Raw genomic sequence first — 14,489 nt, 5'->3', positions numbered from 1 at the left:
AGGTATGTGCAACTTCTGTTCTTGTTCATTCCTCAATAAGTCAGTTTGCCAGAATGAGGATACTTTGTACCACAGAACAACCCACCCATCTTCTAGAACTTGCTCTGGAAGGCCCAAACCCTCAGACTCTACACAGTTGAAGTTCTGGCCAGGTCTGGGGCTTCCTTCACACTTGGCCCTCAGAGTTCAGGAAAAACTGGGCATTGTGAGAAGATAGTATCAGACAGACACCCCTTTGGGGACGTTTGAACATTTGACAAATTTTCATACCAGAGCAGGATTTTCTCTAAAGTTCAGACTTAGCTTCACTGAGGGTCAATTCAGGGAGTTAGGGCCTCAGGGCCTCAGGACAAGACTTCTAGCTGTCTTATTTCCTTCCTCTTCCCTGGTAACACCACTACTTCCTTCAGAAGTTTCTACATGCAAAGTTGCTGGGCCTGTTGGTTGAACTCCGGAGCATTAATAACACATAACTGGTACCAAGTCCCTGTATGCGCTGGATTATCTGCTATGATGCCACTGCTCCAAGAGATCTGCAGCTGAGCCCCAGCCTGGCCTCCTTCCCCAGCCCACTTGGGACACACTGGACTGAAAAGGGGAAATTGCTAGGATGAGGAGAAAGGGAGTTCAGTGATTATAATGAAAGACTAAAGCAATAAATGCCTTTTCATGTGATCATTGGGGTACTCAGCAGTGACCATGGGGATAAGGTTGTCCTTTGGATGCATAGAAGATGAAGAAGAGGAAGCTTCAGGCTAAGTGGTAAAACTCTGGGAATGGGTAGGTCCCACTTTTCGATTCCCACAATTTAGCCATTCAGCCCTACTTTCTCAGCCTTGAGAGACTCTGGGATGGAGAAATAGGATGGGAAAGCTAATCCCATGCAGACTTTTCTGCTCTGGAGAGGAAGGAGCGAGGGGTTTTAATCCAGAAGAAAATAAAGACGGAAGTGAAGGGGGGGAGTTCAACCAGACATACTCCTTAATCCTTCTCCGTTAGTCCAGAGCAATAAGAACATGGGGAAGATGATACTGGGGCTGGTGGCAGAAGTGGGAGCCTCAAACCACTGTCTTATCAGCTGACCCAGTGGCAGCGCCAGTTTTGAGAAGGGTATGGTCCTTTTCTCCACTCTGCTCCTAGGACCTAGAGGTCACCCATCGAGGTGGGCTCTGGAGAGGAGCCTAGTCTCTGGCCCTAGGACACCTGACTCAGAGATTCCAGCTGTGGGCACTGGCTCTGGGGTAACTTCAACCCACAGTGATGCTGAAGCCACAATGGAATCGGTTGAGCCAGTGATTAAGGAAGGTTCCAAGGGCCAAGGTGACGGGCAGTGGGGGCATCTTCTCCAGCACAGCACCTAAGCACCAGTTACTATCCACCAAGCCTCTAAACAACATGTTGGCTGGGGCAAAGGAGAAGGTTGTGTCTTGTAGCCTTGTTTGCCTCAAACTCCATTCCAACCTGAACCTGTTCATTTGCCCTGTGGTAATAGCTTGCATGGGCCCCACCAGATCCCACATTCCATGTAGCTACCCAGTGTACAGCCAAGTACTTCCCAGCCAGAGTCAAGATGGCCCCCTCTTCGCCTGGCCGCCAGTGATAAACTAGCTCTCCTCCCAGCACCAGTCCATGAGTGAGGCTCTGCAGAAAGTGAACAGCCATAATCACAGATTCCCCAATCAGGTCAGGATTGCCTAGGGTCAGAGTGGCTGTGTAGTCATCTCGATACTGGCCATCAAACTGCCATGTCAGGGACTTGGCCTGTTGTGTCTGGAAGACAGCCTTAGCTTCGAGCCGCTCTGCCAACAGAAGTAGGACCTGGGCGTTGAGACTTCTGCTGCTGTCCATATCCCCTACCACAGTGGGGAACACCTCTGTGGGGCTGAGCTGCCAATCCCCTGCATATGATAGCCAGGCAAGCCCAGGGCACTCATGTGCACAGTGTGAGCCACCTGGAAATGGCTGCTCAGAACCTTGTTGACAGTGAGCTTCACTCCCTCCATCTGTGCTGGGAATACATCTTTGCATAGCCGGTGCTTCATCGAAGCTCCCAGGGTTGGGTAGAGGTTCCTCTCTGCGGGGGCTCCTGCAGGGCAAAGTCCCCATCGGTGCCAGGCCCAAAGTATTACCCATTTTAGTCCAGAGGACAGGGAGGGGCTGGGGTTAGCCTGGGAAAGGACTCTGGCTTCCTCTACCCCCCATGGGCCCCAACTCCCATCATCAGGCTCCCCAGTCTCAGAAACTTCCACATGATCGAATGCTAGTCCATCTCAGACCATCCTGCTGTCCCTTTCCCCCGGCCGATGTTTTAATTTTTTGAGTTCTTTATATACCCTAGAGATTAGTGCTCTATCTTATGTGTGAGGGATAAAATCTTGTTCCCAAGATGTAGGCTCTCTATTTACCTCACAGATTGCTTCTTTTACTGAGAAGAAACTTTTTAGTTTGAATCCATCCCATTTATTAATTCTTGGTTTTAATTCTTGTGCTATAGGAGTCTGAAGTCTTATGTTTGTTTCTATGTACATCTAAAGTACTGCAGGGTTTCCTTTTTCTGGCTTCAAATTCTTCACACTGTCGTTCCAGCCCGCAGGCATTCACAGTGCCCTCGGGGGTTCATGCTGTGGTGCTGGGAAGGCACATGGGAATGGCACTATATCAGCTGGGCTTGGTTTAATTGTATATGATTTTAAAAAAATACAGTTCAAACAAATTTAAGCAAAAACGACTGAGTTTAGGCTGGAGAAGCATGTATAACAAAATTCAAGAATGAATTTGGTTGACTTCAGACTCCCCGTGGTCCAGGCTCATGTGGTGCAGTCATCCCCTGGCTTCTCCCTTTCCTGTGTCTTCGGTCTTGCTCTGCATCACCTCAGGTCCTAGCTGAGCTCTCGTTCAGGGTGGCACAGTAGCAGCAGTTCAGATTCTACATCTCCTCAGGCTCATGCCCTGGGGAATGGTGTGAACCCTCAAATATCCTAGGATTTTATTTTATTATTTTTTTTTTATCATATGAGCCCAGAGCCCCACCCCACTGTGGGCCCAGGGGAACTGGTGTATCTGTTGGCCTTACAAAGAACTCCATGGAGTGAGGATGGGAGGGGCTTTCTCTTTAGGGAATAGGGCTGGGCCTTTGACAAGAAGAGAGCTGGAGGATGGGCAGCACAAACAACAAAACGTAGTAGGCATATAGTCTCTGCCCTACAGCCTAGAGCAGGGCCCAGCCAACTTTCTGTGAAGAAACGGAGTAAATGTTCTAGGCTTCGTGGGTCACATAGTCTCCATCAGTTATGCCTCTGTGGTGTGAAACAGTCACAGATAATTTGTAAGCAAAGGAACATGGCTGCACTCCAATAGAACTTTACTTATGAACACTGATATTTAGTTACTTTGGGGACAGTGCTGGGGACCAAACCCAGGGCTTCATGCATACCAGGCAAGTACTTGACCACCAAGCTCTACCTTCAGCCCTATGGACACTGATTGGAATTTCATATGCCATGAAATTGTTTTCATTTTTTTTTTTAGCTGATGAAGAACATAATCATTCTTTGTTTAGGTCACACAAAAGCATCTAGGGTTGGATGTGGCCAACCCTGGGTCTAAGGGTAGATGACAGCATTTTCTTTTCAGCTCTCACTTTCTCCCATGGACACATCCCTGTATCTCACATGTTATTTGCAGAAGGGGGAAATACTGCTGGCTGTTGGTACACGTGGGCCATTTGGTGTGATACATACTCAGTTCCAGGTCCCTGTGAGTGATTTTTCTAATATCCTTTTACACTGCTGCCCCAGATTATGCTGTGTACACTTAGAATTCCTTGGAGTTCTAAATCCTAGATGACTTATTCATCATCAAGCTTTTCTTTTTGCCTTCTAGTGCATCTTCTGAATAGCCAAAGGAGGCAGGAAGAAAGTGAGAACCCTTTGATCTACCAGATTTCTCCCCGCAAGTCCTGGGGATAGAACTCAGGGGTGCTTTACCACTGAGCTACATCCTCAGCCCTTTCAATTTTTTATTTTGGGACAGGGTCTCATTAAGTTGCCCAGGGTGTTGAACTTGGAATCCTCCCACCTCAGCCTCCCCAGTCTGAGATTAGAGGCCTGCATCATCACACCCAGAAATAGTTTAATTTTTAATTGTCATCAAAGTAAAGTTCTTCCTATTCTCTGTAAAGGGGTATCAGTATCTTACACTTAAAAATTTCTGAACGTTTTTTCTTCATATATGTGAGCTTGTTGCAGACAAAGTAAGAGCGGAGGTTTCATTGAGATCAGCACTTAAGGAGGCTTTCCTTCCACAGTGAAATTTGAAATATCAAGATAATATGTTGAGTTACACACAATGCTGAATTCGTTTCAAAGGTCTTTTCTCTTTTTCTAAATCCTGAAACTCTTCTTCCTAACTTTTTATCTTTTCTAAAATTGTAGTAAAGGTAGGGGTTGCTATGTTTTGGATGTGGTTTATCCCTTAAGAGTTTACATGTTGGGTTCATGGTCCTCAGGATGGTGGAATTGAGATGTAAACATACCACTTTTTAAGAGATGGGGCCAAGTAGGAAATTTTTAGGTCAACTAGAGTTTCTGTCCTTGGAAGGCATTGTGGGACACCAGTCTCTCTGACTTCCTGTTAGGTGATGTGATCTCTCCCTCTCTGCCATATGCCATGAGGTCCTCACCAGAGCTGAGCTAATGCTGACTCTGTGTATTTGAATCTCTAGAACAGTGAACTAAATTTAATTTTTACTTTATAAAGCTAGCCTGCCTCATGCATTCTGTTACAGTAACAGAAATCAGACTAATACAGAGGTATAGATATGCATGTATATGTCTTTTTGTGGACACATGCACTATTTCTGTTAGGGACATATTCAGCGATGATTTCTGTGCCACAGAGGTACTATTCAACATCATTAGAAACCATCAAACTATTTTTGAAAGAGATTATGTTATATTCCTACAGAAATATGTGAGGGTTCTAGCTACTCTGTATCCTGTCCACTCTTGGTATTGTCTCTTTAAACCTTAGCCACTCTGGAGAAGCATGTACTGATCCCATCCACATCCTCCCATTTTAATGTTTCTGAAGTTGAGATGCTTTTTAGAGTTCATGTCAAAAGAAACCTTATAGAAGAACGAGGACTGAAAAACCAGAGTTTGTGCTTGATTGTTCATATTCAAGATTAGCATCCAAAGAAGAAATTTTGTTTACTGATTGACATGTTTGGCTGAAAAATTTATTTGGTAGCATCATTAAAGCTACATTTAATTGTAGACACCTTTGGGTTAAATGTCTTCAAAAAGGTCATGCTATCATGCAATTTTACTTATTTTTTGGGGATACTAGGGATTGAACTTGGACATTCAACCACTGAGCCCTATCCCCAACTCTATTTTGTATTTTATTTAGAGACAGGGTCTCACTGAGTTGCTTAGTGCCTTGCTTTTGCTGAGGCTGTCTTTGAACTTGCGATCCTCCTGCTTCAGCCTCCCAAGCTGCTGGGATTACAGGTGTGTGTCACTGTGCCCAACTTATCATGCAACTTTAAAATAACAGTTATATGTAAATTGCCACATATTGCAACAAAAGGCAGCAAGCAGAATTTTTTAAAAAAATGTCTTGGAATAGTTTATTTTCTTAAACTAAGAGGCTAGTGTGACAATTCATGTGCTTGAACTTCCCTGATTAAATTTAGAAGCTATTTAACTTCCTGTGGCATATATTAAGAAAAATGGAAATTCATTTGGAAAAATTCAAGACCCAGAATAGTTAAAACAATCCATAGTAAAAAGAGTGAAGCAGGAGGCATCACAATGCCAGACCTTATAGCTCTATACTACAGAGCTATAGTAACAAAAAACGGCATGGCATTGGCACCAGAACAGACTTGTAGACGAATGATACAGCATAGAGGACACAGAGCCTAACCCATATAAATACAGTTATCTCATCCTAGACAAAGGCACCAAAAACATTCACTGGAGAAAAGATAGCCTCTTCAACAAATGGTGCTGGGAAAATTGGAAATCCATATGTACCAAAATGAAATTAACCAGGGGGTTAATTTCATTTTGGTACATAGGGAAAAAATTAGAAATCCATATCTCTCATCATGTGTGAAACTCGATTCAAAGTGGATCAAAGACTTAGGCACTAAAGACCCTGTGCCTAATAGAAGAAAAAGTAGTCCCAAATCTTCACCATGTTGGCTTAGGATCTGACTTCCTTAATAAGACCCCTAAAGTGCAAGAAGTAAAATCAAGAATAAATGGGATGGATTCAAACTAAAAAGCTGCTCCTTAGTAAAGGAAACAACCCAGAATGTGAAGAGAGAGCCTACAGAATGGGAGAAAATCTTTGCCACATGCACCTCAGAGAATTAATCTCCATGATATAAAAAGAACTCAAACACCAGAAAACCATAAATAACCCAATCAATAAATGGGCTAAGGAACTCAACAGATACTTCTCGGAAGATACACAACCGATCAGCAAACATATGAAAAACAATCGACATTTCTAGCAATTAGGATAGTTTTGACTTGCATTTCTCTAAGACTTCATCTCACTCCAGTCAGAATGGCGATTGTCAAGAATACAAACAACAATGAATATTGGCAAGGATGCGGGGAAAATGTACACTCATACATTGCTGGTGGGACTGCAAATTGGTGCAACCACTATGGAAAGCAGTATGAAGATTCCCCAGAAAACTTGGAATGGAATCATAATTTGATCCAGCTATCCTACTTCTTGGTCTATACTCAAAGGACTTAAAATCAGCATACCATAGTGACACAGCCACATCAATGTTTATAGCAGCTCAGTTCACAATAGCTAAACTAGAGAACCAACCTGGGTGCCCTTCAACAGATGAATGGATAAAGAAACTGATATATATATACACACACACACATACACATATATACACATACATATACATTCAATGGATGATTATTCCTCAGCCTTGAAGAATGAAATCCCATGACATTTGCTGGTAAATGGATGGAGCTGTAGAATATCATGCTAAGCGAAATAAAGCAATCCCAAAGAACCAAAGGCTGAATGTTTTCTATGATATGTGAATTCTAATTCACAATAAAGGGGTTAAGGTTAAGAAAGAATAGTTTCTTTGGATTAGGCAGAAGGGAGGGAGGGAGGATTGGGTAGGAAAGATCGGGTAATAATGTCTGATTCATTCTATGTGCATATTTTACTACATGACCAGTGTGATTCTACATCATGTATGACCAGAAAAATGGGAGGTTATACTCTATGTATAAAGTGTCAAAGTGCATTCTACTGTCATGTATAACTAGAACAAATTACATTAGTGCCTCAAGTTTAAATATTCTGATAAGTACCTTTCAATATAATTTTCATTATAATAGAAATGACATCAAATAAATAAGAAATGTAGATGAAACATTTTTCTTAAAAATATTTCAAAAAATCATTTACATGGTTTTAAATTTGAGAGTTAATAAAGTAAAGAATCCAACTGAAATTGAATTCTATGCATGTATGAGTTTGTCAAGATGAACCCAACTACTATGTATAACTATGAAGCTCCAATAAATAAAATAAGTCTCGCATCCTCTTCCTACCGTGTAAACTTCCTGAAAGCATCTAAGGTTAGCAATTTCTTATGTAAACTTTAAGAGATTTCCTATATAAATACAAGCAAATATGCATATCTTTTCTTACCTGTTCTTTAAAAAAATACAAATGAAAACACCTGAGGCACACTATTTAGCACTCGCGTTTTTTACTAAACAAAACTTTCGGTTACCTGAAATTTTCATTCCTCCTGCCATCATGGTATCCCAGAGGTGAAGAAGACCAGCATGAGTTAGGGAAAATTGATGGTTGCCAGTGCACCAAGAAAACTGAGCGAGGTCAACAGTGAAGCACAAGAATCAGAAGCAGGCTGAGTCCTGAACAATACTAGGGGAGCCCAAGAAGAGACAGGTGTGTTATTACCTGAGGGAAGGCGGATGGTCATAAGTAAGTTTAAGGTCATGTGTCTTTAATATTAATCATTTTCTTTTGCCTCCCAGATATTGCTGCTTTTTTGATAGGTACCTCTGTTGTCTTGGGTAAGATGAAATTCCTAGGAGTTCTTTCTTTGGTGCAGCATCTAAGTATTGTGCGTCCCTGGTGTTGAGGTCTTGGAGCCCTTTGAGAAACTGGCCAAGGCTGGGGGCTCTGGTCCCAGAAAAATCCACATAGGTACAGACAAATTAGATGTTGATGGTGAGGAGTTTGTAGATGACCTGAAGCTCATTAGCAGCAAATTCCCTGAAGTAAACAGTTATCTAACTGTTTGGCATGAGAAATAGTTTGCTTTTTGTCTGAATTCATAACGATCCTCTTGTTTTTATGGTTTCAGGAACTTAAAAGTGAATTATACCATTTTGGAACTGTCTATATTTACATTTGTTTTGCTTCTGCCCAATAATGTGTCTGAGTTTGGTTATTTAGAAATTTCACGTGTAGTAGTGTAGTTGTTAAGATCCCAGCTTTGTGGCCGGAATGTCAAGGGAACAAGATCAAAATTCTATCCCCGCCACTTGCCTAGTACAGGAAAGTTAGTCCTTCTTAAGGTCATGTTTTCATTTGCAAAGTAGGGTGGACAGTACCCTTATGGCAAGGTGGGAGGGTTATGTGAGATGGGGAAAGCTGTGAGTGTAGTATCTGGCTCAAATCCAGTTCATTAATGTTCTTTGTCAATTCTGCCCTAAGGATTAAGATTCTGAATATTTTGGGATTCTATCAGATAAATTACTATTAGATTCATCATTGCTTTCGAAGATAAACAATTTAATCCACCCGGAGACTAATTGAGAAATCCAAGACCATGGAATGCCAAGTGGTGAAATTGTAGTTAGAAACATGTGGTTGGAGTTCTATTGGCCACTTGGGGGAAGGCAGTTTTATAGGGACAGCAAACATGTTAAATAAGGTTTATGGAACAGGAAAATTATTGTAACAGAAACCTCAACATCTTGTGTTTAGACATTCGTCTTCTCACTGCTGAAAAGCTTTTTATTACCTCTACTCTTAACCAAGTATGTTAAACGGCATCCTATTCATAAAAGCAAGCTGGGAAACATCCTAAAGTCATAAAGCTTGCCTTTCCACAATCATTGGTCATGATTCTTGAGAATTAAAAAGAACCTTAGGAATAGGTGTTGAGAAATTTATTCATATTCACAGAAAGCTCATTGAAAATCCCCTGTCTCCCAAATTTGGGAGCTCTTTCCTATCTTTCTTATTTCAAAGACTAAGACTTATCCTGTAGTCATTTTGTTTACTTTTTAACCTAAATGGGGAACAACCTAGCAGGACTCCTGAAAATTAATTGGGCCTTTGCCATGCTGAGGGGGTGTGGGTGGTGCACACGCGTGCGCGTGCATACATACATGTATCTGGACATGCACGTGTCTGTCTCTTAATTTGTATTTTTTTTTTCCCCAGTTATCTTATGCCTGAGAAAAGACACTGAGAAATAAAGGCAGGAGAAGTGCATTCATCACCGGGATCTGCCTCTCTGCCTGACTAGTGGCTCCCCAGGGAGTCTTAACAAGGTGCTGCTGAGTCCAAGTTCTTCTCCCCACCCCCAAAACAATCCAGGAGACACTCTAATTTGAGGCTGTTCTATCACCTTCACCCCAGGCTCTGCAGGACATCCCCTCCCCCCACTCATCTCTAGGCCCATCAGGGATGTGGGCAAAGGAAGCATTAAAGTGGATAGATTGATAGCCTTGTGATCACATCCATCTTCATATTTGTTGAATATTATGTCAATTATTCATCATTCAGAGATATCATTGCAGGGAAATCACATTAAGAGGAGCCAGGGAAACTAAAGGTTATAAATTCCAATCCTGTGTAGTCGCTGGTGTCTTTGGAATTCAGTGCCAGCTCTTCTGTGTTCCCATCAGAATGCAGGTGCCTCTGACCTTCCCTTTGGGGTGTTTATTATCTGGCTTCACTTCCCTTTGGAACAGAATCGGCTTCCCAGAGGTGGAGAAGAGCTGAATAAAAGTGTAAACATCATACTCCTAGATTAAGTTTCCTCCTGGTTATAGCATCACCTTGAGTTTGAGCAGTCTGAGAAAAGTACTTTTCTCCCAGTTGATTGCTCCATGGAACCAAGGTTATGTGCATGGAGAAACAGCTGGGAACAAGGTGAGGATCCCTGCTCAGAGCCTGTGTTCCAGTGGGAATGATGGAGAGCAGGAGCACACAGACATATCAGGCAGCGGGGGTGCTGTGAAGGTGACGACTTGGTGATGCCATAGAGAGGAAGATTGGGTCATTCAAAAAATGCAAAAGAAGCCTGAGGTGAGGTGTGGAATTCAGAGACCATGTTGTTGCAGGGCATGAGTCTGCTGCTGAGCTGAGGCAGCCACAGCGGCCCTTTCTCGCCCTGATTCTTTCGATCACACCAGAAAGATTTCAGACTTATCACTCAGAGTAGCAGGCTGGGTTTATTAGAAGGAATAGGAATTAGCCGGGCCTGGTCACGCATGCCTGTAATCCCAGTGGCTCTGGAGGCCGAGTCGGGAGGATGGTGAGTTCAAAGCCAGCCTTAGCAATGGTAAGGTGTTTAGCAACTTAGACCCTGTCTCTAAATAAAATAAAATAGGGCTGGGGATGTGGTTCAGTGGTTGAGTACCCCCAGGTTCAATCCCTGGTAGCCTCCCCCTGTTCCCGCAAAAAAGCAAAAGGGACATTCTCAAGGGAGAGTGAGTCATCTGAGAGAAGGACCCCCAGTTTTATGGGGGTGGGTCCCAGGGAAGTGTTCAGAGTCCTACCCAGCTCCTCCTCTTGCCTTTTGACTGACAGCTTAGGAATACCTCGGATTGCCTGGAGGAGGGGATGGTGTGGCGCTCAGAGCTGGAGTTTACTGCCCTTTGAGAGCTCTTAGCAAGCTTTCTTTGTGAGGGTCTTGATGGTTTGGATGCTGGGGTGATTGTGGGTTGTGACCCTAGTTTTGGTGATAAGGGAGGGTCCAGGCCACCTGGTAGGGGGAGACATGATCTTGAAACAAGAACTTTTCTTAAGAGGATGTAATTGTGGCCAGGGGAGGATTTACATACCACCCCCCTCAACCCCTCGAAATCTTTCAAGTGCTTGCCTGTCATACAAGGCTCCCTTGTGGTTTCAGTCACCCTTCATTGTCCTTTCCTGCTTACTCTTCATGGCTGACTAGCTATTTAACAATATATGTATTTTTTTCTGTAGCCTTTATTTTGTTTTTTTATTTTTTAGTTGTTGATAGACCTCTATTTTACTTATTCATATGTGGTGCTGAGAATCGAACCCAGTGCCTCACACATGCCAGGCAAGTGCACTACTGCTGAACCACAGCCCGAGCTCTTCTGTAGCATTTAAAAAAAATTTAATTTACTTGTTCTAATTAGTTACATATGATAGCAGAATGCATTTTGATTCATAGTACACAAATGGAGTACAATTTTTCATTTCTCTGGTTGTACACCAAGTAGAGTCACACCATTTGTGTCATTGTATGTGTACCTAGGGTAATGATATCCATCGCATTCCACCATCTTTCCTACCCCCATTCCCCTTCTCTTCTACTCTCTCCCCTTTGCCCTATCCGAAGTTCTTCATTCCTTGCATTCCCCCCCACCCCCATTATGGATCAGCATCCACTCATCAGAGAAAACATTCAAGCTTTTTTTTTTTTTTTTTGGATTGGCTAACTTCACTTTGCATGATATTCTCCAACTCCATCCATTTACCTGCAAATGCCATGATTTTATTCTTTTAATGCTGAGTAATATTCTATTGTATATAGAATATATATTATATATATATATACATACCACACTTTCTTTATCCATTCATCTACTGAAGGGCATCTAGGTTGGTTCCATAGCTTAGCTATTGTGAATTGAGCTGCTATAAACATTGATGTGGCTGCGTCACTATAGTATGCTGATTTTAAGTCCTTTGGGTATAGACCAAGGAGTGGGATAACTGGTTCAAATGTGGTTCCATTCCAAGTTTTCTGAGGAATCTCCATACTGCTTTCCATAGTGGTTGCACCAATTTGCAGTCCCACCAGCAATGTATGAGTGTGCCTTTCACCCCGCATCCTTGCCAATATTCACTGTTGTTTGTATTCTTGATAATTGCCATTCTGACTGGAGTGAGATGAAGTCTTAGGATAGTTTTGACTTGCATTTCTCTAATTGCTAGCCATGAACATTTTTTAATATATTTGTTGATTGATTGTATATCTTCTGAGAAGTGTCTGTTCAGGTCCTTGGCCCACTTATTGATTGGGTTATTTTTTATTTTTATTTTATTTTTTTGGCGTTAAGTTTTTTGAGTTCTTTATATATCCTAGAGATTAGTGCTCTATCTGACGTGCATGTGGCAAAAATTTGCTCCCATCTGTAGGGTCTCTCTTCATGTCATTGTTTCTTTTGCTTAGAAGAAGCTTTTTAGTTTGAATCCATCCCATTTATTGATTCTTGATTTTTTTAATGAAATAGTCAATCGATCAACCTATTTTAAGTGGCTAAGAAAATCTCTTACAAATTCCCCAAGTAGGGAATGCTCAATTTCATGCCTGCTTTTAAGTGTTATTCTGGACCTAGTTTAACATAACATTATTCCAAATATTTGACACAGAACTGGAGTGTTGGCCAACAGCATGGTATTTAATCTATTCTGAATGATTGCTGTATTAGATTGTGTGCTAAAACACTGATCCAGATAGACACGTCTTGCTAAACAAATATATTCTCTAAAACATTTTTGTATAATTCAGTCCTGTTGCCCCTGTATTTGAATTTGCTTGCTTTTGAAAGTTGTTTTGAGTATCTACTATTTGCCAGGCACTATAGTAGTTACCTAACAAAATCTTAGGAATTTGGCTTGTATTCTAAGTACAAGGAAGGATTTTAAGTAGACAATTGGCATATTTTGGTTTATGTTGGTGCCGAGTAGATTGTTTGGTGATAAGGTTGTAGTTGGAGGAATTGGAACACAAATAGCAGAGAAGAGGAAATAGTTGCTTTTAAGGCATGAGGTGATGGTGGCGTGGATTAGGGGATTATCTGTGGGGAGCTGGTGATGAATGGAAAGAGTTGGGAACTTTTCAGGAGGCTCTGGAATTTGGAGCTAGGCACCCTGTACAGGAAGAGAATCCTCTGATGGAATATGGGTAAGAATGGAATGAGAGAAGCAGGATGGCCCCTAGGTGCTTTAGGAGTTTTAGGTCTTGGTTACCCCAAAATCCAGAAAAAGGCCATTTTAAAATTTTTAAAAAAATTTCTCACATACTTGACAATAGTGGAATGCATTACAATCATAATTATCCATTCACAGCACAATTTTTCGTAACTCTGTATATAAAGTATGTTCAAGCCAAATTATGCCATTATATATGAGCTCTTTTTTTTTTTGCATTACAGTTCTTATTACACCTTTATACCACAAATTATCATATCTCTGTTTGTATATAAGGTATATTGACACCAAATTCACATCTTCATACGTGTATTTTGTATAATCATGAGGGTCTCCTTCCACCATCCATGCTATTCCCCTTCTCCCTCCCACCCCTATTCCTTATCTAGAGGTAATCTTCCTCCATGCTCTCCCTCCCTACCCCATTTTGAGTCACCTCCCCCTTATATTAGAGAAGACATTTGGCATTTGTGTTTTTTTTTGGGGGGGATTGGCAAACTTCACTTAGCATAATCTGCTCTAATGCCATACATTTCCCTGCAAATGCCATAATCTTGTTATTTTTTGGTGCTGAGTAATATTCCGTTGCGTATAAATGCCACATTTTTTATCCATTCATCCGCTGAAGGGCATCTAGGTTGGCTTCACAGTTTAGGTACTATGAAGTGTGCTGCTATAAATATTGATGTGGCTGTGTCCCTGTAGTATGCTGTTTTTAGGTCCGAAAAAGGCCATTTTGACATCAAAAATATAGCAGCCTCCCTGCTTTGGGGACTTTCTCACCAGCTCTGTGTCCCTGATGGCCTCCCATCTCTCCTCTACTTTCTGAACTTTCTTTTCTTCTCTACTGTGTTCTGGGGGCTGAATATCTTCAAATGGGAGGGGTGTGTATTATGTAGAGGTTTTTATTTACAGCCTACTGAATGCCCAGACCTGGGCTAGTCTTCATAGAGATTGTAACCTCTTGAGGTATTATTATGTGAACTAGGAAGAGCATTCTCATGTTCATGTGACCACAGAGCTGCCCTTTCTACAGTTCCCACAAGACTCTCTCATGGGACTTGGTTCCACTGAACAATACTCTGGTTATGCAGAGCATGTTCCTAGGCTCAGGATCCTGGCTCTGTCCTCCTTGGTTGTATGAACTATGTATGCTGCTTATCATGCTTAGGGCTAGCTTTCTATGTCTATAAAATGGGAAACTTACTTCCTAAGGCACTTAGGAAGATTTTAGGGGAGAGACATTGTATAGG

General features: G+C 41.9%; 1 pseudogene; it reads right to left on the bottom strand.

The window, feature by feature from the left end:
• Window positions 1-1,247: 1,247 nt before the first annotated feature.
• Window positions 1,248-2,292, bottom strand: LOC124103380 (mitochondrial import receptor subunit TOM40B-like; annotated as a pseudogene).
• Between the last annotated feature and the right edge of the window lie 12,197 nt (window positions 2,293-14,489).

This window comes from Marmota monax, unplaced genomic scaffold (assembly GCF_021218885.2).
Source record: "Marmota monax isolate L192 unplaced genomic scaffold, Marmota_monax_Labrador192_F-V1.1 WCK01_AAM20220418_F8-fsc00006, whole genome shotgun sequence".
NCBI lineage: Eukaryota > Metazoa > Chordata > Mammalia > Rodentia > Sciuridae > Marmota > Marmota monax.
Note: the sequence above shows the minus strand (reverse complement) of the source record. Positions and strands in the feature narration are given on the sequence as shown.